The sequence below is a fragment of the Vulpes vulpes genome, chromosome 12, assembly GCF_048418805.1.
Source record: "Vulpes vulpes isolate BD-2025 chromosome 12, VulVul3, whole genome shotgun sequence".
Taxonomy (NCBI): Eukaryota; Metazoa; Chordata; class Mammalia; order Carnivora; family Canidae; genus Vulpes; species Vulpes vulpes.
In genome coordinates, this window is record NC_132791.1 from 36479721 (window position 1) to 36505327 (window position 25607).

At 38.7% G+C, this 25607-nt stretch overlaps 1 protein-coding gene across 1 annotated transcript in view; it reads right to left on the minus strand.

Annotated features, from left to right (window-relative positions):
- ADAMTSL1 (ADAMTS like 1) overlaps window positions 1-25607 on the minus strand; it is an 871496-nt gene that overhangs the window by 625373 nt on the left and 220516 nt on the right. The gene's annotated exons all lie outside the window — the stretch shown is intronic.

Here is a 25607-nt window from a genome sequence, read left to right on the forward strand (position 1 = left end):
GTTAATAAGTGATGAAAGGAGGACTCAGATACAGGTCTGACTCCAAAACCTCTTTCTTTTTATTATCACATTGTTCTACTGAGCCCCTCAAACCTCTGGCGGAGAACAAATTGTTAAGTAACTACTACATATGCAAGGGTCAGTGAATTTACCCAGGCCTCCCACTACCTCTCTGAACCTCAGTTTACTCGTTGTATTGAGTAAACTGGAATGATATTAGCATGAGTGGGCTGCTGAGAAGACAGGAGATAATACATGTAAGGTGCAGAGTACAGCTACTTACCTAGAGGAAGCAGTCAACAGATAACAGCCACAGTTATTATCAAAAGCACATTCTACTCAAGGAACAATTAAAAATTTAAGCTTTTAACATACGTGAAATTCTTTGACCATATTTATAATATCTGTAATGGATATTATAAATGGGTGTTGTATTATCTTCCTATTAGTTTAACATTTAATTTTTAAACATTTTCAGTTTTATACCTCTTTTATGGTATCGGTAATGTCATTAGGAATATGTGGGTGTTCATGATATTACTTTATGCCTTATTCAATGTCTCTCATAATTCATAATAAATTAAAATAATTTTAATCCCTAAACACTTTGGAAAGGAATAGAATTTTCTGTAATTTATATCTAAATGGCCTCTGTTATACACAATATAGTATCATGGAGGTAGACAGAATCTTGGGCCCCTTTACTCTCTAGTCTCCTACCTGTGACTATATCATTCAACATGGCAAAGGGACTTTGCAGATGTAATTAAGTTTACTTATGAGCAGACTTCAAAATAGGGTTGTATCCTGGATAATCCAAGTGGGCCCAATGCAATCATCGGAGTCCTTCAAACAGAACATTCTGGGCTGAGGGCAGAAGAGAAAGTCAAAAAGCTTCAAAGTGTGACAAGGACTTGACCTGCCATTTTTGGCTTGAAGATCAAGGGGGGGCATGTGGGAAGCTTGAGAGGAAAATATGTTCTGCCAACAATGGAGAGCTTGAAAGAGGACCTTTGCCCTAGTAGAGAACTACATCTTTGGCCAATAGTTAGATTTCAGCCCAGTGGGACTCTAACTAGGGAATCCAGCCATGCCTGCCAGACTTCTGACCTATAGAAATTTTGAGATAGTACTTATGTACTGTTTTCAGCCATTAAATATGTGGTAATTTGTTATGGCAGCAATAGAAAATGGATATTGATATTGATATGCATCAAGAGGCACAGTCAATGAGAGGTTATCTTATTACTTTTCCTGCATGGCTTCATAAGAATTAACCAGTACTGAACAAGGAGAGGTACAATTACAGATGAATTCTTAGAAATGTAACCTTCTGGTTAACCTAACTTATTCCTGTTACCCTTAAAATTAAATTTCTCATTTCTTTTCTCATCAGAGTCAGTCATTCCTTGAGTCTGTACCTACATACACTTCAAAACCTGTCTTGACCCTGAAACTTCCCTGATCAGGGAAGCTTTCAGGGGTTCTCCACTTTGCGTCAGGTGCATTTCAAATTCATGGGTCCGGTGCTCAGGACTACTCACAGCTTTTCAAGCTCTAGATAAAGAATAGCCACACTTCTGCAACTTTTTCTCAAAAAGATCAGAACCTGAGTTTAAAGTGACCTAGAATTGGTTTATTTTAATGTCACTGTTTTCAAAAGAACTGATGTATGGCTGATTGCTACTAAAGTTCAGATTTCATTAATCATTTCTCTAACAATCCTAGGCTATTGTGAATTCTAACACCAATATGCAAAATGGTGGCCACTTTGTCATGCAATGTCATAGTTTTTAAAAGCTCAAATCTGAAGAGACTAATCAACTTATGTGCATTTTCTTTGGGAGAACTTTTGTGCCTGTAAAAGACATGTTTCTTTTGTTAAACTGATTAAAGAAAGAGGCAAAATGACTAAAATATCCTCCAAAAGACAAAGTGAGGTGTCAAACATAAAGACTCAATATGCAATGCTATAAAAAGTAAAATCACCAAACACTTTATCCATTTGGTTTATACTTTAATTCTCAATCATAACTGCATATGTGTTTTCAAAAGCATTTCTGCCTGTTTGTATTTCCCAAGAATATTCACATTTGTAAGACTCACAATTCTTACCAAGATACTCAAGTTCCCCAATACTTTTCTGTGATACCAAGGCAGAAAGTCTTAATTAAACTAAAATTCAATTTAATATTGGGAATAGATAAGAACATACAAGCTAGATAAATGTAATTATAACCATTTTCTCCCTATAGATATCTTGTGCATATCTGTTTCTAATTTAACTTCTATTCATGAACACTATTACTAATTAGGCAATGTTAAGTACCCAAATTAATTTGGTCATTATTAAGTTAGTTTTAAATATCTGTATCTGTATCCTGGGTGGCTCAGCGGTTGAGCATCTGCCTTTGGCTCAGGTTGGGAACCCGCAATCATGGGATCGAGTCCTGCATGGGCTCCCTCCATGGAGCCTGCTTCACCCTCCGCCTCTGTCTCTGCCTCTTTCTCTATGTCTCTCATGAATAAATAAATAAAATCTTTAAAAAAAATTTTTTTTAAAAATCTGTATCTATCAAACCATGAATAATAATTATTATATTCTGTGTGAATATAATGAGATACATAAATATATAAAGATATGTAAATATGTAACTCTTACACTTCTATTTAAGCTGATTTTTAAAATGATTCTTTAAATCCAAAGTAGCGGGATGCCTGGGTGGATCAGTGGTGAGCATCTACCTTCCCCTTGGGTGGTGATCCCAGGGTTCTGGGATCAAGTCCCCCATTGGGCTCCCTGTGGGAGCCTGCTTCTCCCTCTGCCTATGTCTCTGCCTCTCTGTGTCTCTCAGGAATAAATAAAATCTTTAAAAATCAATCAATCAATCCAATGCAGTATCTTTTACTCATTTTTTTTCATTCACTCATATGTACACATATTTACTCAAGTGCCAGGAGCTTTATTAAATAGGACATGTTTCTTCCTTTCAGAGCACTCTCTTCTAACGAGTACATGGATATGACAGTCTACTAGACGCTCACCAAAAGCTACCATCTTTTCACCATCACCTAGAGCATCACCTAGAGCACATTTCCTAGCCTCCTTTGCAGTTAGAAGTGACCAAGAGTGAGTTTTAGCTGGTAAAAGTGATAGGTGAAACTCTAGGCCTGGCCATAAAAATCTCCCACATTCCTTCCTCCAGGATCTCTTACCCTCAGGTCTGTCTGGAATGGAGACAGCCTCAGGGAAACCTTGACATCAATGGTTAAAGGTGTAAGAGGTTCCATTAGGCTGGCTCCCTGAATGACTATACCCAGGAAGGCCAGCCCATGATCTGTTCACTTACCTAACATTGTAAAATGATCAAAAAGTAACAGTCCACTGTGTTGGAATGTGTCCGTGTTAGAGACTATTTGTTACTATGGCAAACGGTGCTCTAATTGATACAATGAAAATTTCTTGGAAAGCAGAGGATGCCAGAGAATGCAGAGCAAGGGTGATTACCTCTCCCAAGAAGGATTATGAAAGACTTTAAAGTGGGTTTAAAAGAAGAGTGGGGATTTATTACTTGCTGGACAAGAGGAATGGGAGTAGGGAAGTGAAGATTCTTGTTTTAGGAAGAGGGAAGAGGGGTTAAGGCTGAGATACCTTGTTTTATTTGTGTTTTAAGTAATCTAGCATGGCACGAGTGTGGGGGTACATGAGGCCACAGGATGGGGACAGATTTTGTATAATGCTCTGGGGCCGGTTTATGAATCGTGCTCACTTAAAGATGGTAGCGGCCAGTCTTGCTGGGGCTTATGAGTCTGGAAGTGCAATCTGGTGGCTCTGAGGAGGTAAGACCAGAGATGATGTGACCAGTCTCAGATCACTGCAATTATTCTGATGAGAACTCATGAAGATGTGAGAAGAGAGGAAAAGACGAGAAGATTTGGTGGCCAGCTGAATGAAGATGGTAATTGTCAGGTTAGTCTATATTTTCTGCCTGGATTTGAGCCTAAGAGTGGAGTGGGTAGTAGCTCTTACAGCAAACAGGAAATATAGCAGGAGGAGCAATTATGTGAGTCAGACGCAGATTTTGGTTCCAGAGAAGTGGAGCCTGAGGGGCCTTGGGCAAAGGAAGGTGAGCTTTGTGCACTGGAAAGACACTGGTCTAGGGATGATATGTAAGTGTTGGCATCATAGGGGGAGTGGATGATACTTTGGGATGGTTGAGTTTGCCAAGGGAAGAGTATGGGGCATGCGAAGGTATGAGAGCTAAGAAACATCTGGGGAGCAGTGACACTTACCATGCAACATGGATCTATCTCTAACGTCCCCTTTATGCCAACAGAAAATATTAACAAGGACAATCCAGACATACTTCATTTCATCACCTTTAGGCATTCTTTTATTGGTTTTCCATGAAAATAATTTATGACAACATTGCATTCAACTTATTACATTTAGTTTCTTAAAAACAGCCTATGGCTCTTTGGACTCTCAATCTCCCAGCCCCTGAATTCAACTAAATGTTGACCCGAACTTGAAAATTTCCAGGATAACTCACATTTAAAAAATTCTATTTCCCAGGGTTGAACCAGGTTTCCCAATTTTTGATTTGAAAAAAAGGTTACTTTACACCTGGATGTCAAAATTCCCCTTACAGTTATAAGGTAGTTAGCATATCATAAAAAATACATCAAAACTGGTGGCCCATTATGTTTTAGAGTCAGTGGTGTTAGTTTTGCAGTCAGAAAACAGAAATGTGAGAAGTGGAGGAATTTTACACGTGGCCAGTGGCTATGTTAGGATTAGGAGTCAGAGACAGTGTCTCTAAAAACCTCAAGTCTCTGGTGGATTCAAACCTTGTTATTCATCTACAGGAAGAGGGCAAGAAACAAGTAATCATGATTGAGACACCTATCTGTTTCTACAGGCTTTCTAGATTTCATGAGGACTGCTCCTCAGAAAGCACAAAGACTGTCATGCGCTAGAATTTGTACCGCACGATGAAGATTGCTTCTCCAATTACAGTCTCATTTCCTGCTTCAAACATTGACTCCTCTTTCTGATCCTTGGCACACCAGAGTACTCCTTAGAGAAACCAAGGAATGTAGAAATACCAGCTCCCAGAATAGAGTCTCATTAGATCCAGGAAGGCATGGAAGCAATTTATTGTTGTGGTTTACGTTCTCTGTAATGGGGCTGAGCGATCAAACATAAAGAGATTTTAGGGAGGGACATAGGTAAATACAGGAAACAAGGGAGTCTTTCAAGTAACTCTCTATTCTCTATACTCTACCCCCTGAGAGGGAAAAGGAGGTAAAAGTAGTTTAAAATGAAAAACCAAAATCACTGAATAATAACAAAAGTTTTGTATTTGGCTTTAGGATACAAGTAGAAGCTCAAACCATATCTATGTGTACTTTTGTCTTCTAATTCACACTTGCTCCCATCATAACCTGGCACCAACCATTCCCCTGCCTGACCTGACTGACAGTGGTTCCAGAGAATACTGGTTAGTATTCTGACTCCTGATTATTGGCTTACAATGAATGTATTTGGTAGAAGAAAAGATAAGATTCCCCCCTCAGAATGTCCTACTTCTTATGAGTTTGCTCTAAGGGTTGTGACTAGGATTTGGAATATTAAAACACACAGCAACTGGTTCACATTTTGGAATCTCCACCATCATTAAGGAAGAGTTGAAATGTCTCTAGAAGTTGCAATGTTGATGATAGGAGTGGATTATGGCCAGAGCTTTGAAGCAGCCTGTAATGTTCTGGGAGAAGCCTCCATTGACTTCCAGGCTGGGAGGAAGGGATGCAGAAATCATAGAGGTTTAAACAAACAAACGTGCCCTCAAATTATCAGTTTATTGTTCTTTTTTCTTCATTTAGTTTTTCTGTGAAAACTGAAATGTAGTCAAGTTTATGTCCCGTGCTTTGGATTTCAGTTTCAATACTACTTATAAAGTGTAGCACTGAAAATTACAGTTACATTTTTTTTCTACCAAAAGGATTTTGTAACATCTATTTGTTCCCCTATTTTGGTTAATAGTTTATTAAGAATTAAGATAGTGAAGCTATAAATTCTAATTAGAATAATCGTCTAAACAAACAACTTAGGTAATTGACTCCTGTGTTGTCTGAATGCACACCTGTATTTGAATGCCAATGGACAGTGAAATGATTGGGGCAAGGCTTTTGAGTTCTTGGCATAAAAGGGACACTTGAATGCTTATTGAATAAATAACTGAATAGAAAGTTTTCTTGGACACAGAAAACCTCTAGCTCCAGTTCTGAGAATCCCTACCAAGTAATAGGCGGAAATAAGAATATATATGGACTCAAAGAGCCCAAAGGTGGCCCTGCCGCCCAATATCAATACCATCTGATCTCAAAATCAAAGTGATTCAGACACCCAGGGAAAGAAGAGAAAATCTCTTCCCAATATAAAAGTATGAGTAACTTCTGGTTTAAAGGAAATCAAGCCAAAGGATAAATATCCTATCACTAGCCCTTAAAATATTGATATACTAAGCCCAAAATGACAATAGTCCCAAATGAAATCTGGGGACTAAATATACTAATAAGTAGACTCTAAATAAAAATAAATATAGATGTTCCTAACTTTATTAAATGTCCTGACATTTGGTAACAAAGTGAGTTTGCCTGACATTAATAAATTCCACTTTGCAATAAACAAGGGTCTTTGATTTGGGAAAGGAAATTAATCATTTGAAAGCCTATTCCTGTTAGGGCTATTATAGTGGACCCAAATGCAATGGGAAAAAACAATCCTGCCTAATTTCCATTGTAGTGGAAAGTAGCTACTTTCCAGTGGCTCCCCTTCTATTAATCTCTATAGCTTCATTCCTGGTAAGAATATTCTAATGTAATAAGATGGGGAAATAGTAATTTGAGTAAACAGTAATTTGAATGTAAAGGATAGAAACAAATCATCAGCATATAATCTTATTAAAGAAATTTCCTCATTATAATGCAGACGGAGAAGTATTTCAGAGACTTATGAGAATATGTACCAAAATAATAGTATTTATAAATGTCTGCAAATTCATAGTCATCAGTCAGAAGAGGCTCAATCAGCTTATGCTGAGATCAGCAACTCTGTGTGCACATGTTCATAAATGTGTATAGAGAGTGCAGAGGCAGCCTCACTGAATAAACTCCTTTCATCATTGTAAGAGCCCACTTAGAAAACCATCTGCTTATCTTTGAAAGTATTGTTGGTTGTTTTGTTGGTGGGTGACTAAATCTCTTTAGACAGAGACTTTGTGATGCCAACATACCTATCTATACCTACTGCCACAGCAGGCTTGTCTGTGAAAATAAAAAGTTTCTTGAGGTGGCTTCAGGTGTCCCCAGCTAATGGCTGCCAACTATGTGAGCTGATTAGCAGTATTATACTCCCTTAAGGAAAGGCTAAATATGATCCCCAAGAAGATCGGTGGGGGGAGTTAATAAAAACATTCTTATAACCATATTTAAGCCACTGACGTTTATATACCTGGTGTTTGGAGCTTAAAAACATTTCTGTATTCTGTTTGTTCTTTTACCAACTTTAATTACCATTTCTAAGGATTGTAAAGATAATTGCTAAACAGTCAAAGCAGAAAGAAGTGAGATGGAACATACTGGTCCAAAGTGTTCAGCTGGGCCTCATAATTCCTGGTACAGATGTTCGTGCTTAGTTCAGGTCTGATTTAGAGCAACAGCTATAATATGGTTTGAGGCAAGGTGACCAGATGTAGCTGAATTTAAAGATCTGTCCCAGAATGTCAATGAAAAGAAACTCCATTACCCTAGCAAAATAATCTTTATGGTGTGGGGTTAGGGGGGTGGGGAGTAATGCTTAAAAAGATCTACTTTATCTTTAAGGTAGATAGCTACCTTGACAAGGCAAGGAGTCATTAAAACAATATCAACAAAATAAGAAACGAACAAAAACATATGGAGAAATTTACCCTCACAGAATAATGTGCTAAAAAAAAAAAGTAGCAGAAGGAAAACCATCAAAGGGTATGCACGCCCTGTGCATAATGTGGGCTTGATCTACAGGTAAGCTGTGGCATTTCCATAACTGATTATAAACATGAGCACTGAAAAGGAAGTGCTAGAAAGAATCTTGGAGACCCTCTTCACTGGCCTCTGATCTTTTCAGATGAGGGGAAACATCCATCGCCTTCTTAGGCATCTGGTAGAGAAAACATGTGGATCTTGAGACATAGCCCTTGACATATATAAGATGGCAAAACAGCCAAATAATTCAAGGAAGGTAGCAACTTTACCAAAATATGCTGAGAATTCTCTTCTTATCTTCTTCAAACGTTTTAAGACACATTATACCCCATTCCTACCAAGAGGAAAACAGATAACAATTTCCAAAGTTAGGATACTCGGCTTGAGAAAGCTGGTAACAGCTGTGATTCAGATCTACATTGAGACAGTGAAAGAACATTTATAAAATAGAAAAGATGGGATTCCCTGTGCTCTACTCCTAGGTAGAAGGACACATGATGGTCACATCTTCTAAAGAAAAGAGAGACAGAGATGGTCTTAAAATCTCTATGTGCTTAAGGATATGCCTTAAATCTTCCATGTAAAAGGAAACACTCATTAATGCCAAGAATTAAGGGAGTTGAGCAGTTAGAGGAGAATTTTAAGATTTTAAAAAAAGGAAGAACATAAAGATGTCTACAATACACATTGCAGTGGTAGAAATCAATCATCTTTGGTTGTATAGTTGGCAATGTTTATTTACATCAACATTATTATCTTGGCTTTTCTAAAGTTGCTTGGCTACAAGGAGTTGAAAGTGATGGTATCTCTCATAATTCTGAATCAAGATGAAGAGTAATTAGGGCAGAAATTCTTTCTTCACCCTTGCTCAGTTTACATAATCCTCTTGGGTGGCCATAAAGATGTGCCTCTCAGATCTCCTGTTGCAGAAAGCTTAATCGACAGGTGCCCCAAATGTACTCTGAATCCACCTCCTTGTTGCTGACCGGCTGCTCCCACCCCAGGGCTGAGCACAGCAGATACCAAAGCAGCTCTATGCTTGAGAGATGTGGAGATCTTCTGACAGACGACTTCTGCTCCAGGACTTCCCACTGGCTGGCCAAACCTTTCTCAGCACTGCACTGTGGTGACCCTTCCTACCCAACCTTTCTGTCATCTTTTTCCCTCACTAGGGACAGCTGAGTTGCAGTCCAGTCAAAGGCTCTTCTGGCCTCCTCTGCCTCCCCCATCTTTTTCCCCAGTAAACCTCTCGCATTCCTAATCCGGTCTTGGCATCTGTTTCTGGATTTCAACTAACACAGCTTCTCTTCTTCTGACCCCAAGTGCTATTGGATTGGAACTAATGTTTTCAATTCACCATCCCTATCTATCTACAGCAAAATGGCCACTCGGTCTCCAGGATGCCAAAGAAATGTTGAGGACACTGTTAGGTTTTCTTTATACTCTCTCTGCATTGAAGTCTCAGTTAATTCTCTGCAGTATTAGGAAACAATGCTCAGAATTGGTGGATAAGAGACAGCTCTGATTCTGCCTCCTGGGTCCTCACCCAGGCTGCTTATACCAGCTCCAGGCTCATCCCTATTCTCGCACACTTCTTTGTCCTGCTACTGAAATGCAGATAGTACATCAGATACTCACTGTATTCAGCTGGCTCAATGGCTGTAATTACACATAAAAGTGTCAAGGTGATAAGTAAAAGTACTTTGTGGGCAAATCAGTCTTTCTTGGTGCATGAACTCTAGAAGCTTCTCTATCCCTGGCTAGAAGTCTTATCAACATGTGCCAATATTTCAGAGAAAAAATAGGATAGCATGGACCCAAGTAGATTTATTCCCCCTTTAAAGAAATATTTAAAGCACAGCTCTACAGATAGTGCTTTAGTAGTATTAGTAGTAGTGTAACTCAGATATATGTGAGTTCACCACACCCTCTCCACCCTGCTCAGGCATATCCCCTGGCCCAATCTCTTAAGAAATGTAAACACAAAAAATTGGGAGAAATATATATCAGTACTTAAATTGTCTATGTAACATAAAGAATCTCAAATATTTACTCAGTATCTCAAGAAAATGACCAAGAAATAGGGAGGTTTACACTTCACACATAGCAAGCGTTCCTTAAATGTCCACTCTTCTCTCCTCACCCTTATCTGTCATTCTCAATGTACTTCACACAGATGGCAGCTGGTTCTTCAAAACTCTTTTGTCTCTCAACTCCCAAGTTATTTCTGAAATTCAGCCCATGCATTTCTTGGGGAAACAGAAGCGGACTCCAGAATAGATTTGTCATATAAATGTATTATTACTGTGTCATATATTAATAATAGTTTGTTCCTATTAAAGAAGCATAATCTTTGTAAGGAAATGAAAGCACTTAATAGGCATGTATGTGTGTGATATTTATGGATGAATGTGTATGTGTGTACGTGTGTAGTAAAAATCTCAATGTGACTCAAAAATGGGAGACCCAAGCATGTCGGATAGATGATGAGTCTATTTGCATGAAGTATGGAGGAGCCTCTTGGAAGAGAATTCATTCCAGCTTGGTCTAGACACAGAGCTTTGGATATCAAAGAAAAAAAAAGAACAATTCTACATGCAAAATAGTGATTATTACTCAGATTCCACTCAGTGCAGGGAGTCTTTAAGTAAAAAACAAAAAGGTGTGGCACTAAAAACCAAAGATGAAAGGTAACAAAGCATGAAAGCTTGCTTTCCCATTTGACAGGTAGGCACTCTTGGTTTAGCACATCAGTGGCATGGACCAGAAAGAGTGCCCAGCCAGGACAGGGACTATACCAGGGGAGAAAACAGCACCTGCAGAAGGGATAGGAATAGCCAGGAGGAAAAGGGGGCTGTGGCAGGAAGTGGATCAGCTGTGAGCACTGCAGGCAGTTACATGGTGCTTCTGCTCAGATTCCTAGGCATAGAAGCCTTGATGGTGGATATCACCAAAAGGGCTGGAACAGGAAAGGAAAGAAAATGGTAGCCTTTCCCTGGGAGTATAGAGTACTTGTTCATAGGTACCACCCATGGAAGCAGCCCAAAAGTATAAGGGTTTGCAAGGATCTCAAAGGCCAGTTAAAGGTAGGGCAAAATTAAGTCATATTCATCATTTAAGCTAATGAAAATGTGAATCTTTTATAAATCACTGTCTGAAAAAGCCTTGAGATCATCAATTATATGCCCCCCCTCCGCCATGCACACACACTACCTTTCTTCTTGACCATGAAATTACTATTATATATGTTGCTGAAGCAAGCACTTGACCATGAAATTATGAAAAATAATTTTTTTACTGGCAATTTTCACAATCCACATTTGGGTTTATACTAAAAGAAAAATCAGTAGAAGGCCAGCAATAAAATATTTTTCCTTACTTTCTATTCTATGAAAAATGAGCTCAGTGGAGCCAGGTCATGTTCAACTGGGTCTAGGTCTTGATGTTGGCATCCATTTCCAATACTTCTCAAGTGGTAACTATTTTCCAAAATAGTCCCAACTGAACCATGCCTCCTAGAATTAATGAACCTGTTTAGTGTGTCCACCCCCAACTACCTTCCCCCCACCACATACACACTAAATCTGGGTTGGCTCTGTGACTTGCTTTAACCAATAGAATAAGGTAAAAAAGTAGTGTCATGACAGTTTAGAGCCTAAGAGTGTTGGGACCTAGCAGCTTTCACTTTTGTATCTTGGGGAGTTCTGGATCACCAAATATGAAGTCCAGGCACCCAGCTAAAGAGGCTATGTGAAGTGCCCAAATGGAGAGGGCTGTGTGGAATAGGAAAAGTCTTAAGACTATGTGGTGAGACACAGATATTCCAGTGTCCTAGTTGAGCCCAGCCTTCCACTTGTCCCTACTAAGGTACAAGATACGTGACTAAACAATCCTAGACATTCTAGTCTAATTAAGCTTCCAAATGAGTGCAATCCTAACCGATATCACATGGAGTAGAAGAAGCATCCAGTTGAGCCACTTTGACCCATGAAATTATGGGAGGTAATAATAACAGAGTTATTGTTTTAAACCACCATGTTTGGTGTTAATTTATTACATAGCAATAGGTAACTGAAATACCACAGTAGTATTCATTGGAGGGGGAAGGGAGAAATTTATCTCCATAGCCCATGTTTGCTTTCAGAAACACACAAAGTGTGTGTGTGGGGGGGGGGCGGGGGTAGGTTTCCTTCTAGATTGTTCATATCTGGGCAGTCCCGGTGGCTCAGTGATTTAGTGCCCTCTTCAGTCTGGGGCTTGATCCTGGAGGCCCCGGGCTCGAGTCCCATGTCGGGCTCCCTGTATGGAGCCTGCTTCTTCCTCTGCCTGTGTCTCCATCTCTCTCTCTCTGTCTCTCATGGATAAAAAAATAAAAAAAAAATCTTTAGATTGTTCATGTCTACTGAAAATTGGAATCTTAAGACAAACTTAGGAATTGATTTACAGTTGATATTCTGGGAAAAAAATAATGATCTTTCAGTAGGTCCCTCTGATTTTGTGACCCATCTTGAAATTTCAAGATTGCTTAATGCTAGATAGAAATTTCTTGTATGCTTCATTAATTTTGTGTTTAGGGTAGATAACATCAAAGCCAGCTAATGATATTGCCATATCACGGATGGTGTTATTAACATCATCTTCTTCAATATAAGTGGCTGTAGTTCCTGTAAATACTAGGTCCTTGGAAAAAGTTTCAGTGTAATACACTTCTAGTCTCCTCTTCACTGTGTTTCTTCACAGATAATTTGGATAACTATGAAATGACATAAAATGATTACTTCTTAGTATAATGCCAAGTGGAGGGATTCTATTCTTCATTTTTTAAAGATTTTATTTATTTTTTTGAAAGAGAGAGAGAGAGAGAGAAAGCACGAGTAGGGGCAGGGACAGAGAGATAGGCAGACTCGCACACTGAGATCATGACCTGAGCTGAAGTCAGATGCATAATGGACTGAACTACCCAGGTGTCGCTCTCTTCTTCATTTTTGTATTTTGAAAGTCCCCAAGGCCACTGCCCTTCCACACACCTTGTGGGAGGTAATAATTTGAAAGAATTATCTGAGTCTTTGCTCTTCATCCATTCTTCCTTGCTTTTTGCAAAGTACTTTTCTGCCTCAAAATGCCACCATGAGTCTGTAAGTCCCAGGGTTCAGAACCATTCTCTCTCTATATATGTTGAGTTTTATAAATATCTGAGTAGTAAATCAATGAAGACAATTTGTTTATCAGTTGTTAATTTTAGAATTTTTAGAGCTAGAAAGAAGTTTAAAAGTCATCCAGTCTAGCTCTCTCTGGAGCCTGGAAAGAAGATAACGGACTTTCCCAAGAGCATATATTTGATGTGTCAAAGTCCAGACTACAATGTAGATTTCCAGATGCCAGTCCCATGCTCTTTCCACCCCAGGGCTCCAGTGTCTGTCTCCCCTGTTTGGGCTGTCTCTCCAAATAGTTGGTAAGTATAGGATGTGGATGACATGGAATCATCAGACTGTAAGCCCAATGCATCAACAGTGAAATGTGGCTAATTAAAATGTGGGCTGCTGTTAAAAACACAGTATAAGAAATACAACATATAATAGCTTTCTTCTACTCTATGCTCAACTGACCATGAACATGGGATGCAGAGTTAATTTTTAGATCCCAAACTTTAAGGACAAATGACAAACCAACAATTTCTAAATGAGAAAATACAATGGTGACTATCTGGAAAGCAAATGATAATCAACTGAATTAATTAATGGTATTTTGCCCGGCAAAGGGAAGAAGATGGTTTGAGAGCTGTCTTCAAACACTTGAAAGGCCACTTCTGAGAGAGAGGGAATTTTCTTGCATCAGTCCTCCTCACCCCCTTCCTGATCTTCACTCCTTTCCCATCTACTTGCTTCTTACATTTGGACTTCTGTTGTCACTCCTCTGCTCTTTCCAAGACCACCAAGTTGGTCTTTCATCCACTTGTCCTCTCTCATCATCCCTAATGATCATATGCTCTCTCCTGAAAGCCCCTCCCTCTTGGTTTATATAATAGTTGGGAATGATTGTAACTCTTTGGCCATTCCTTTGGTTTCTCACTTGGTAGCTTCTCCTGTGCTTCTTATCCACTAACCATAGGTGATCTCAGGGCTCTGTCCATGAGCATCTTTTCTTCCTTTTTTCTTGCCCTAGGATTTTTATTAGCTCTCAGAGAGTCAGCCATCTCTTCTGAACAGATTATTTTCAAACCCATATATGGAGCCTTGGCTGTTAAATGATTATATCCTGCACTTCCTACATCCACAATTTGAATTTTGTCATGCTCTCCACCTAGAATGGCCTCCTTCCATTTCCTCCTACTGAAATTGCATCAGTCCTTAAAGCCCTCTTTCTTTATGTGTCCTCTCCATACCCTTTAAGCACCCATATTTTTTCTTCCACTGAATCCAGAGGTCTTGCTCTTCTAGTTGAGACCTGGAGTCATGTGACCTGGATAGCATAGCTCACCTCTTTCCTATTGGGTAATTTGGGTAAATTACTTAAACTGAGTCTTAGGTTCTTCATGTGCAAATGGGGGAGAATATTACTATTTGCCTTACAGAGTTGTTGGGATGATTACATGAGTTAATATATGAAAAGTGATTTGTAAACTATAAAGTGCTATACAAACAGAGTTTGGTAGTAACATTACTACCAATGAGGTCTTTTCTTTCTTCCAGCAATATAAGCTAGCAGAGTATGTTCAGTCAAATAAATTAGTATTTCCATCTTGACTGACTCACTTGGCTGGAAAAACATGTGGACATTCCAATGTAAACAGAATTGGGGAGGAGGTGTAGGAGACACATGTCATAATTTATTGAGATATGAGTCCTGGCACCTCATTTTTAAACAAAAAAGTACAACATATTATTACTTCGCTAATGGCATGTATTTTCATCTCTCTTGTGGTCATTTGGGAACTTGTCTTACCTCCCCTACTGGTCTATAAAGATATCAAAGTCAGAGACCCTGACCTATTGATCATCCTGGAAGTCCAAGAATAATACCTTAAACTTAGCATGTGTACAAAATTTGCTGAATGAAAATAAATTTGGCACATCTAGTTTAAGGAAAGTGGAATTCAGCCATAAGTTATCCTGATAAAATAGTTTTCAAACAATTAAATAAAGTGTCCTGAGATGAAGTTGGTTAATTGGTAGGTATTGAAGATTCTGGGACTATAAGCATTTGCACAGGACCTGAAGAAAGTATTTATATAAATTCTGAGAGTCTTTCTGACTCCAAATCTGTAGATTAATTAGCTAAAGTTATTGCTATTATTTCCACTGTCATTCCCCACTTCCTCTATAAATAGTAGATAAAAATAGATCTCCAGCAATTGGTGCCAACATTTATTTCCTTGAGACCGTAGTCATGCAACAGTCTTTTCGTTTGCTTGTTTTGGGCATCTTTGGAGTACTTTCCAGTTCTTAGGCACCTGAATAATGGCCTCATTGGTTGTGCATTAGAATTACAGATGATAGATTATTCACACACATTTGAATCTGCTTATTAATCAAATAGATGGACTAGGTAATGCAGAAACTACCAAAATACATTTTCTAGACTAAAAAAATCTAAGTTGAGTAATTTTAAATACAGCCCTTAAATGCCCTCCCCCCTCCCCAACCTCTAATTGCACCACAGTCAGCTCTTCCCCTCATTCTCCTTTGGGCCTTAGCAGCTTTCCCTTCTATGTGACTATCATTGTCTCCCATTTCACAGAAAATATTAAGTCCCTTAAATGTGAATATTCTAAAATGACCACATTTCCAAATTACATGTCCCTATCCCCATGCTTCCCTTAGCCCCACAGATTAACATATCTTTTCTCTGGCCTAAGGCAAATATCCTCCACCCATACTCTGAATTCTATTCACCAATATTCCTGTTGTGATCTTATTCCATTAATTATTACTCTCTCCTTCCTCCCTATCCACATATTGTCATTATTTATCTATGGTTGACCCTTTTCTGTGTTTACCTCTACATATTTAAAAGAAAAAGAGAGGGGGTGCCTGGGTGGCTCAGTCGGCTGAGCATCTGATTCTCGATTTCAGCTCAGGTCATGATCTCAGGGTCCTGAGATGGAGCCCTGCATTGAACTGTGTTCAGCAAGAAGTCTGCTTGTTTCTGTCCTTCTGCTCCTCCCTCTCCTCCCCACTGCTCACACATTCTCTCTTTCTCTCAAATAAATAAGTAAAATCTTAAGAAATGTTTTAAAGGAAAGGAAGAGAGGAGGGAAAGGAATGAGAGAGACAGAATATAACTATTTTATTCTATGCTCCTGTATCCAACATTTTTCCTTCCTCTTAGCCACTTTTCTAGAAATAAATCTTCACTACATTTAATGGCACCACAAGCTTGACCAGTAGCAACCATGAATTTTGATATCATTATCCAACTAAAATTCCTCTGTATATGGTCATCAATGACTTCCTAGGTACCAAATATAATAGGCATTTCCCTGTTTTCATCTTACATCCACAAATCATGACTTGGTTAGCCACTATCTTTTGCTTGAAATTATCTTCTGCTTTCCTTAACCATGACACCACTCCTTTCAAGTTCTTCTTAATCTCTCTCATGGTTTGATATTCATCTGTCCATCCCTTAAACACTGGTGTTCTTTGGTTCTCTATCCTTACACAACTTGTTTCTTATTCTATGATTTATTCCTGGAAATTTTTTCCATGACCATGGATTTAGACAGCATTTATAAGATAACACCTTTCAAAAATATGTATCTGTAGCCCAAATTCTAGATATATGCACCCAGTTACCTATTAAGCATCCACAACCAAAGGTCCCACAGGTACCTCCAAACAAATATTTCAGTATTTCATCATGTCCACCCTTTACAGATATGCTCTTTCCCCTGCAGACTTTATCTATACTGGCAACACATTTTTCCATGTGTCCCAAGCTAGAAATCTTTTAGTGTGTGCCTAGAATCTTTTATCTTCCCCCTACACAATTCAACTGCCAAATTTTGACACTGCTGTCTTCTAAATGTCTTTCCTACTTTACATTTCCAGATGTAGTTAGCTATCCCCTAGACTACTACAGCACTGGTTTTAGTAGTTTGTTTGTTTGTTTGTTTGTTTTTTCTATTCATGAGAGACACAGAGAGGGGCAGAGACAAAGGCAGAGGGAGAAGCACACTTCCCGCAGGGAGCCTGATGTGGGACTCGATCCCAGGACCCTGGGATCACACCCTGAGCCAAAGGCAGACACTTAATCACTAAGCCACCCAGGTGCCCCCAGTCACTCTGTTTTTAATCTTATTCCTTCTTTGATCTAATGCCTGTATTGCTGCTGGAGTGAGCTTTCTAAAAAAATTCCAGCCAAGTCTCTAGCAGAACACGCTGTAACAATTCTTTACATTTTCATGCAATTCCTCACATTTTAATGTACACCAGAGTCAACTGGACGTTGACTCATTATAACAGAGATTCTGATTTAGGACATCTGGGTTTGGGCCTGAAATTTGCATTTCTAACACATTCCCTGAAGATGCTTATGCTGTGGTCCAGCAACCATAATTTCAGTAGCAAGTTTCTACAGATTATAACCCAACTTCCTTTTAAAGGCCCCCCAAACCTGGGCACCTGCGTGGCTCAGTTGGTTCAGTGTCCAACTCTTGATTTTGGCTCAGGTCATGATCTCAGTGTCCACGCTCAGCATGGAGTCTGCTTGAAATTCTCTCCCTCTGCCCATTCCCATGCTTGCTCTCTCTCTCTCTCTCTCTCTCTCTCTCAAAATAAACAAAGAAAATCTTTAAAGGCCCCCCAAGCAGTTTTTTGGCCCTCTACTTATCATTGCATCCTTTTCTCCAACTCTTTCCTCCTTTGCTCTTAATGCTCCAGCATCACTGAATGGTTTGTGAATGTTCAAACACATAGTGATCATCTGCTTCTCTATGCCTATACACTTTCAGTTCCAAATGCCTTGCATGCCCACCTACAGATGTCTATTGGTTAGCTCCTACTCAGCTCACCTCTATCTAGGCAAGTCTGTCTCCCTCCCCACTCCAGAGTATTAGCTCCTTGATAGAAAAGTCTGATTCATCTCCAAGGTCCTAACCTCGTAGAGTACCTTGGCCCAAAGGAACTAGACTCCAAAGCTTGGTTAACTGTCTACAAGATAACTCCCTTAAAAACTCCCAGTGTTCCTTAAACACTTCCCATGCAAGCTGATAATCATAAAACAGAAACTCCAGTGAAATAAATATAGATGAATTTTCCTTTTTGAGATTAAAACAAATACCAAATTGGGAGTAGATGAGGAAAAGATATATAATGTAAGCACATATTACATACATATACATATAAAGTTATTATATTAATACATATTACATATAAAGTTCTATCTTTAATCAACCGGAATTTAGGCAAATTTATCACTAATAAAAAATGTTTTCATGTTTTTCAAACTGCTTCACCAAACTCTTTTATTTAAATGTGTCCTCTGAGTACAATACTAAATGTGCTAAATGTGTCACCAATTAAAAAAATGTGTCACCAATCACAATTAGCTAATAATGAGGATTAGCTAATGAGTCATTAATTTTTAAAGCCTCACTGCCTGGAATCTAACCATCAAGTGTTATCAATATCCTGGGAAAAGTGAAACAACCAAATAAGATAAATAATTATTTACTCAGTAAAAGTAAGATTCTTTAAAGTTTATAATTTTCCCTTCTTGTCTTTCCTAGACAGAACCCATGGATGCTTCCACCATTTTGCTTGTTCTTTGTAAATGTTGCATATTTTAAGTATATTTTTGCAAATTCCTATTTAACTCGACTTCAGTATCTAAACTTGACTTCAAGAGACCTTTCTATTTTACAGCTACCAAATAAATTCCTATAGTCTGTTAATAATTTTCTTCTGTCAGTGAAGTATCAGTAACTGAATGTTAAATAAACTTTTTCAAATCCAAGCTGAAAATAGGATGTACCATTTGTTTATACTATGTAAACATTTAAAAATGTGAGCTTTTTCATCTTTTGTTTAAAAAAATTCCACTCCTTCCACTTCTAAAACTATATTTTTAACTCTAAAGTTTGTCAGGTTTTCTGTTATAAAAATATTACTAATTTTTAAAGGTTTTTAAGCTTTCTTTACATGTGTGAAGCAGCTTTTGATCTTTTATTAACTTATTTTATTTCAACAAATATTTATTTAGCTTCTACTATACTGTAAGAGCTGTGCTGGAGGGAGTGGACACAGAAGTAAATATAGTCCCTGGGCTCAACAGTCCTATGGTCTCGTAGAAGAATGAGAATGGTAGGTAACCATAAGAGATAAGTGTCTGGTGGTACTTTATTGGTCTTCATTTGTATCTCCCTAAGGTGTAGCAGTAACAAATTGTCAAAATAATAGTATCTGCTACATTATATAGAGATACAAGCTTCCTGCCTTGGATCCATAGAAAGTAGTGGAATCGAGTGGTTGCTCCAAGAATAATGACATGTGCTGTAAGAACTGCAAACCACTCATGTTCATTTTCAAGCCTGCTAATATATATGCCTCAGGCCCCTAGCTAACAATTCTCTTGGTTGCCTTGGTCTTTTGGAACAATCTCAGGAATGGATTAATCAACAATTACCAACTGAGTCTCCACTGTGTATAAGTCTCCACTGTCTGGAAAGTCCTATTCTGCTTGCTGGGTCGTTGTGAAAACAAGACTTATAAAAAGTTAAGCACATCCACTTTTTGGGTATTTTCACCAATGTCAACAGCAGTGAGGAAGAGGGAATTCCCAACAATTATACCCTTTCTACAATAATGTAGACAGACTGGCTACAACTCGCTTTCTTTCTTTTTTTTTTTTTTTTTTTTACAACTCGCTTTCAAGCAATGAATGGGCTGATGGAAAGTAAGGTCATGCCAAACAGGTGCTAAGTGATGGGTCATGCCACCTTCTCACCTTACCACCTACCATCTTTCTTTCATTTTTTCTTTTTTTTCCCCCTGAGTTTATGAACTACTTTGGCATCTCTTTATCAATCAGTAGCCACTAATTTCTTCAAGACCATTTATTGGATTCTTAACTTTGTTCTGTTTACAGTAGAAATTTTTCAAAATGCTCACAAATCAATAAGACATTCAGTATTATTTTTATTTCATAGTTGATGAAACTAAGTTTCAAAGTGATTACTACCTTGTCCAATAGTCCAGCTGGAACTTGAATTCAGGGCTATGTTTTCTTAGAAATTAAAACATAATATTCACTTATATAAATATTATTGGGCACCCGCATACATAAGCAACACTGTAAATAAAAGCTGGGATCAACTCAAAGGTCAGATCTCTGCCCTCAAAGAGTTAGAATCTAAAAGGAGAGGGGGGAAATGGTGGGGTCTTAACCACTTTGAAATACAGAGGAAAAAAAAAAGAAAGAAATACAGAGCAGAATTAATTTGCTTTGCATTTGTATTAAATCAAATATCATAAAAAGCTACACATGAAATTTTTTCTTTTTATATATGTATATAATACATTCTTATAAATTGTTAAATTAAATTTATAAGAATACATTCTTACAAATTGTTTTACTCCCTTTCACCCATTTTGCCCATCCTCCTCAATCCCCTCCCTAGTCATTCCAATAGATGTGTAGTGGTAACTCATTTGCTTTCATTTGCATTTCTCCAGTGATGGATAATGTTGAACACCTTTTCATATGCTTACTTGCCATTTACGTATCTTTTTTGGTGAGGTGTCTATTCAGAGCTTTTGCCCATTTGTTTTTTTATTGTTGAGTGTTAAGTGCTCTTTGTATATTTTTTTAATTTTCTAAAAAAGATTTTATTTATTTATTCATGAGAGACACACAGAGAGAGGAAGAGACCTAAGCAGAAGGAGAAGCAGGGTGGGGAGTCCATTGTGGGACTCAAACCCTACCCCAGGATCATGCCCTGAGCAGAAGGCAGATGCTCAACCATTGAGCCAACCAGGTGCTCCTCTTTGCATATTTTAGATATGTTCTTTTTTTTTTATAGGTCTTGCAAATATTTTTTCTCACTCTGTGGCTTGTTTTGGTTTTCATTCTCTTAACAGTGCTTTGGCAGAGCTGAAGAATTTCATTTTAACAAAATCTAGCTTATTGATTTTTTCTTTCATGGATTATACTTTTAGTGCTATGCCTAAAAACTCATCATCAAACACAAGGTTACACAGATTTTTTTTATGTTTATTTTTGTATGTTTTAGTCTAAAAATTTAATAGTTTTGCATGTTAGGTCTATGATCCATTATTTTAGTTAAAATTTTAAAGACTTTATTTATTAATGAGAGACACACACACACACACAGATTTTATTTATTTATTCATGAGAGAGACACAGATAGGGAGAGAGGCAAAAAAACAGGCAGAGGGAGAATCAGGCTCCATGCAGGGAGCCTGATGTGGGACTCGATCCCAGGTCTCCAGGATCAAGCCCTGGGCTGAAGGCAGCGCTAAACCGCTGAGCCACCCAGGCTGCCCTGTTTTAGTTAATTTTTGCGAAAGATTTCTCTGTATTTGAGTTCATTGTATTGTTTATGGACTTAGAAATTAAAACATAATTTCTTGTTGTTCCAGCACCATAATCATGCAATGAATGAGTGGATTGTTGCAAGTTACATAAAGTTACGAATGGATTAATAAATAAAACTAACATGATGTTTAAAATGCCTTTGACCTCACACCTTTAGAATGGCTACCATCAAAAAAGATAGGAGACAACAAATGCTAGTGTGGGTGTGCTAAAAAGGGAATTTAGTGGAACTGTAAAGTGGCGCAGGCACTATGGAAAATAGTATAGAGAACCCTCAAAAAATTAAAGATAGAACTATCATATGGTCCAGCAGTTCTACTTCTGGGATTATATGCAAAGGAAACAAAAACGCTAACTCAAAAATATATCTGTACCCCCATGTTCATAGTAGCATGATTTATAATAGCCAAGACATGGAAACAACCTAAGAGTCCATTGATGAATAAATGGATAAAGAAACACACACACACACACACACACACACACACACCGGAACATTTTTCAGCCATAAAAAAGGAAATCCTACTGTTTGTGACAACAGATGGATCTTGAAGGCATAATGCTTAATGAAATAAGTCAGAGAAAGATAAATTTATTTCCATTGGTATATGATCTCACTTATATGTAGAATCAAAGAAAAATTAGGGTGGTGTTGGGAAGTGGCATTGGAGGAAGGTGGTCAAAAGGTGCAAACTTTTCAATCAAGTAATAGAAGTGTAATGTATGACATGACTGTAGCTAACCGTGCTGTATAATAAATAGTAAATTTGTTAAAAGATAAGAGTGCTCATCATGAGGAAATTTTTTCTTTTCAATTTTTTTATTTTATCTATATAAGAAGATGGAGATTAGCTGAATTTACTGTGGTAATAATTTCACTGTATATGTAAATCAGACCATCATGCTGTATACCTGAAACTGATACAGTGATATTCATCAATTATTTCTCAAAAAAAATGCCGTTCAGTTTATAAAGTGTCAGGAGTCATTAACATGAGTCATTTAGAAGAAACTGAGGTTCAACAGATGTAGTCATTTGCTCAAGCCAACCACTGAAAACAAAACATGATAGTAACCGCACAATACAGTACCCACAGAGTATTATTCAAGAAGGTTCAACTCTTTTTGTTACTACTACACCCTTATGGTTTTTCTTTTCTTTTCTTCTTGGCTACTGGAGTCTCTTCTGTCTTCAATAGTCTACTTTTAACACATCCACACCACTGAGAGCGGCTTCACCTCTTCAGTTGTTAGCATTATCAGGTTCCACCCAAACAACAGCATTGCAGACCCTTCAGAAGAATGATGCTGCCCGCCTCCCCACCTGGAACAGCTGCTCTTACAGCCACTGTTAGACTCCTCTGTTATCTATGGGTTCACATCTCTCCAAGACAGCCTGCTGACCTCCTGACAGCTCTCAATACTAGGGGAGAAATGTCTCCATCATCATACCGAGTCTGGGTTTGTTTACCTGTAATGCCACAAAAGTCCCAACATTCTGAACACAGAGAATGTCTTCCACCTGGTGTCTTGGGAGGAACACTAACCAAACCAAAGATCCTGAGGTACCAGTCTGAGCTGGGCAATCCTGGCCTGGCATTTCATTCTCAAAGGTATCAATTCTCTCATTTTGGTAAAGTTGGCAAATTCTCTGCCACTAAAATAAAGCTAGTAAATTTGCAAGAATTAGTCTTAATTCAACTAAAAATGAAAGTAAATCATGGGAAAGTACCTGGGGAATCACAGGAAGGCTGAAAGGGGCATGGAACTAGGAAAAAGAAAGTGTTGACAGCCAACGTTGTGCAGGTTTGGCCACAAGGAGACAGACAGTATTATGAACATGTCAGGTGGCTTCCACAGCTTTCACAGAAATGCCAGTCTCAAAATGTGCCTCTGTAGTAAGTTTTAGCTCTCAAAAGCAGGAGGAATTCTACTCTTCATCTGCTCCGAAGATAATAAGAAACTGCCACGGAAACACAGGTCCAAATAGCCTTGTCGTTCCCCAGGGAATGTTTTACTCAGTTGTTAAATGTTCCCACCAGAAATCTTTTCGAAAGTCTTAAAACATATTTCATCCCCCCTCCTCCCCATTTTCCTACAGAAACAAAATTAATTGTTCCCTCCATGGCAGTTCCCTCACTTCTTTTAAAACTTTGTGAAGGAAATGTGGCTTTGTGCGGATGATTTTCGTTCCTCTAACATCTATAATGAAAGAGTCTGTTTAATGTGTTCATTGAAAGAATTATGTAAGCTCCAGTTCAGCCCTGCATGATTGCCAGGGATAAAAGAAACAAAAGGTGATTTGCACTTGAGAATTTGCAGCATGAAGTGTCTGTTAAACAAAACCAGCCGCCACCATCCTCTCGAGCAGGCACCAGGCAAGGGACGGGGACCCTTCTATAAAGCACACACACGCCTACACTTGACCCATGGGGTTCGGACAAGGGGGAACGCCAGTATGATTCCATCGGACAGAGTGACAAAAACCCTGGTTTGAGAAACACAAAAGCGCATGGCAGCTCTTAGATTCGCTGCTAAGCAACACTGTCCTGCTTCCCCAGCTCCTACCCACCGACCGCCATAAAATATACAGTGAAGGGGAAGCTGCTTGCTGTGGGAAAGGAGGATGTATTCAGGGTGGAGAAGCTGCAGATCTGCTCTTTAACGTCCTTCAGTTAGAGCCAGTTGACCTGAGCTCATAAGGAATTGCTAAGTGATGGAGAGGGGAGTTTGTTCCAAACCTCCCCCCCCCACCCGGGTTCCTCTGGTTCCCTTCACCTGGATGGTGGCAGAGCGTAGATGGTGGTTAAGCCCTCTGACTGCAAAGTGAATGAACTGCACTTAGCGCTGTCTGATCCAGGCTCAGTGTTGCCCAGTTAGGGGTGGAGTCAAACTGCCACCTGCAGACTACCTTATCCTTGGCACAACAAATGGCTCCTGAGCCTCTTCCTGGATGCCAGAACCGACTGGTGCTCCATGTACCTGATCTCCTTTGATCTTTAAAATCATCCCCAAAGGCAGTATTAGTCCCCCAGTTTTATAGATGAGAAAACTGATGCTCAGAGGGAAGAGGTTAAAAGTAGCAGGGGCTGGATTTGAACTCATGCCTGTCTCATTCCAAAGTGTGCAGTCGTTTACGCTCTCATTCACTCCAGCACATACACCTGGTCTTCGTCACTTGTTAGGAAGGTGACTCTGTAATGTGACTCTTGTGGTTTCCTATTGAATGTCATTCTTCCTTTTAAGGATACAGTCCAGTGTCACAGACAAGCATATTAGACTCCGGACCTCCTTGTGGCAAATCCTAGCTCTGTCTCTTGCCGGCTAAGGAACTTGGGCAAATTATTGACCTTCTTTGTACCCCACTTTGATCGGCTGCCCCTACTTCATAAGTTGTAGATGAGGCTGGAATGTATTGCTAACTAAGAAGCCAACACAGGGTTACTTGGCATGGAGAAGGTGCTCGTGAAATGTTTACTATTATTGTTTGCCTCAGATAGGAGTTTGATGAGGAAGGGACATGTCATAGCAAAGCATAGAAAATCACTCCTGACATTCATGGTTTTTTGAGAGAGAACCATAACATAGTACAAATAAGCAAAGATTTTTATAGAGAAAGATAGGAAATGCCAGCATCAGCTCTTGATCCTGTCATGTCATTGCTCTTAAGGTCTGACGGTTCTGAGCTGTGCTTGTGGACAGAGCCAATCAATTTGGAGTCAGTCAACTGTCCTGCCAATTTTTTTTTTTACATTGTTGTTAAAACATCTGTTAGTCAAAAATTATTATACAAGAGGTGGAGAAGCGTTCCTGAGAACAAGAGGTTAAGTAACTTGGCTCAGAGGTTAAATCAATAGTTAGACTAAACACAACCCATAATTCTGAATTCTCAGTCCACTCCTCTTGCTCTTGAGTCATGCCTTTCTTTTGACTGCATTCCCAGCTATGTTTAAGAAGTCATTCACTCTTCAAACCATGGGGGAAAAAAGACAACTTTCACATAAAAATATATCTGTTGAGTC